This window comes from Rhinopithecus bieti, unplaced genomic scaffold, assembly GCF_001698545.2.
Source record: "Rhinopithecus bieti isolate Rb0 unplaced genomic scaffold, ASM169854v2 scaffold_35950, whole genome shotgun sequence".
Taxonomy (NCBI): Eukaryota; Metazoa; Chordata; class Mammalia; order Primates; family Cercopithecidae; genus Rhinopithecus; species Rhinopithecus bieti.
This window is the reverse complement of record NW_016815506.1, coordinates 943,916-946,871: the sequence shown is the minus strand read 5'-3', so window position 1 is coordinate 946,871 and position 2,956 is coordinate 943,916. Positions and strand designations below refer to the sequence as shown.

The window sequence follows — 2,956 nt, the reverse complement described above, 5'->3', positions numbered from 1 at the left end:
TTTTTTTTTTGAGACAGAATATTGCTCTGTTGCCCAGGCTGGAGTGCTGCGGCACAATCTCGACTCATGCAGCCTTTGCCTCCCAGGTGCAAACAATTCTCCTGCCTCAGCCTCCCCAGTAGCTGGGATTACAGGTGCACACCACCATGCCTGGCTAATTCTCGTATCTTTAGTAGAGATGGGGTTTCACCATGTTGGCCAGGCTGGTCTTGAACTTCTGACCTCAAGTTATCTGCCTGCCCCAGCCTCCCAAAGTGCTGGGATTACAGGTGTGAGCCACCACAGCCGGCCTTTTTAGGCTATTCTTTGACTCTGCTTCACAGTTCCACCTCCACCTCTTGCTCCTAGATTGTCAACTCCTAGAAGCTAGATTGTCAACTCCTAGAAGGCAGGCACCAACTTTACTAATCTTATTATCATTAACAGCTAAACATAATTTAACTCAAGATTATTCACTGAAAGAATACAATTTTCACTTTAAGTATTTCACTTTCGATGGGAAAGTGAGCGCCCAATAAATATAACAGTAAGAGTAACACTGCCATCTCCTGGGTAAAACGGGTTGTGCCTCCTTTAGCAAATCCTGGGAAAAGAAAGTACAGAATTTGCAGTGGGTAGATCAGGTTATGAACTAGAGAATCAGGTTATGCAGCTAGAGAATCAAAGCAAACTCGTCAAATTTTAGATTGCTAAAGACAAATTTTTTTTTTTGAGACAGGGTCTTGCTCTGTTGCCCAGGCTGGAGTGAAGTGCCTTGATTATGCCTCACTGCAGCCTTTACATCCTGGGCTCAACTGATCCTCCCACCCCTGCCTCCTGAGTAGCTGGGACTACAGGCACATGCCACCATGCCTAACTAATTATAAAAAAAAAATTAACTTTAAACAAATTTTTATTACACAAAGGTTGTCACATAATTGGATATTTCTCTACTTTGTATACAATTATTCTCATTCTCCACAGAAAGGCTGCTTAACTTCTCATCAGGTGGTGGCAAGCACTAAAATCCTGATTTTGACAGAAGAGTAGTAAAAATGCCTCAGTGATTTAAGTTGAAAGCAGTACATTGGTACATGGCTCTTGTACCCAGTATCAGGAATGTACAAATGTTTTTATTCAAAAATACAAAATAAAAGGCTAATACCAGGAGGCAAGGAAGCAACTTTCTGAGAAGTCAACTAAGAAATGAAGCCTTCCCAGTCCACACTGAAGTCTCTTGCCTTTGAGCTCAGTCTTCATTGACTGGATTACCCATTTGGAAGTTAATCACAGGCAGCCTTGTGACAGCTCATGTATTATGGAATCGATTTCACTCTTAAATTGCCTTAACTCTCCAACTAAATTGTAAGCTGATGAAAGGTAGGGACCTTGCCTGATTCAGCTTTGTACCATTCTCCTCCCCACCTCCTAACAAAACCCCGCTTGGTGTCCTGTCACATGTGATATTTTATTGCAGTGCATTACTTCTTACTTTATATCACTAGGAGATTAATTCATCACATTTCTATGCTGATGTGCTAAATGCAGAGAAAAAGTAAGTGTGTCTCATAATGTACCTAAATACAAGGACTATGTATTGTGAAAAAAGTAAATAAATAAATTATCTGGAGGCATGGACACTGACAGCAGTAAACCATTATATATTTTGTCAACTGAAACCAGTAACTGATGGTTATAGTGATTTTCAGCCAGCCTTTTCCTTCATTTTCTCCAACTGACTTCTCTGAAGTTACTGCCTTGGGTTTCCTGTCACAGTTCATTAATAAAGGTAAAGCACTAGTCTAGGAGTTAGAACATGCCACCTCCCATACCACCTCCCATTCCACCCATTGCACCCGTTCCAGGGTCCTTCTCTTCTTTAGGAATTTCTGTGAATACAACTTCTGTTGTAGTTAAGAGAGTGGCCACACCAGCAGCATCCAGTAAAGCAGTTCTCACAGCCTTTGTTGGGTCAATAATTCCTTTTTCCACCATATTAACAAAATCTCCAACCATAGCATATAACCAACTTCTGAGGAACTTTGCATAATTTTCTCAACTATCGAAGATCCTTCCTGCATTCTTAGCAATGGTCATTGCTGGAATTTTGAGTGTTCTTTTAATAATTTCTATACCTAATTTTTTTGAGTCTTTATATGGCCTAGAGTCAATGAGTCCAAGGCTGGAATGCATTGAAGTCCAGGGCACAACCCCTCCCAATACATGCCTTCTTCATGCAGCAGCTCTTGTAAGCATTAAGGGCATCTGACTCTCTTTTCTTTTCATTCACTTCATCATCACTTGTCCCACCGACCTTCAGCACAGCTTACTCCATCTGAAAGTTTTGCCAGTGCCGTTCATTCATTTTCCTTTTCCATATTCCACTAGTTGTGACATTCTAAACTGCCAATGGTTTTCCTTGAATACATTTTTTCAATTTGAGCTTGTCACCTTTTCCCTTCTAAGAGCATGGCATCGTCTAGTCACAATGACTCTCTCCAACGTTTCCTAAGTCATGAAGACTTGGAACGTCTTCAAGATTTATAGTCAACTCCTCTTCTCCAAACACTGCACCACCAGTAGCAATAGCCATAACCTTTAAGCTGGTTCTTTCCTATTGTTCCACCATCCTGGAGACCCTCTTTTTTTTTTTTTTTTTTTTTTTTTTTTTTTGAGACGGAGTCTCGCTCTGTCGCCGGGCCTGGAGTCAGTGGCCGGATCTCAGCTCACTGCAAGCTCCGCCTCCCGGGTTTGACGCCATTCTCCTGCTCCGACTCTGGAGTAGCTGGGACTAACAGACGCCCGCACTCGCCCGGCTAAGATTTTTGTATTTTTTTAGTAAGAGACGGGGGTTTCACACGTGTTAGCAGGATGGTTCTTGATCTCCTGACCTCGTGATCCCGCCCGTCTACGGCCTCCCAAAGTGCTGGGATTTACAGGCTTGGACCAACACATGCGTCTGCCAGAAATTTTCTTT

The 2,956-nt window shown here is 42.3% G+C and overlaps 1 pseudogene; it reads right to left on the bottom strand.

Annotated features, from left to right (window-relative positions):
- Nucleotides 1-1,788: 1,788 nt before the first annotated feature.
- Nucleotides 1,789-2,616, bottom strand: LOC108516000 (60 kDa heat shock protein, mitochondrial pseudogene; annotated as a pseudogene).
- Nucleotides 2,617-2,956: the final 340 nt, after the last annotated feature.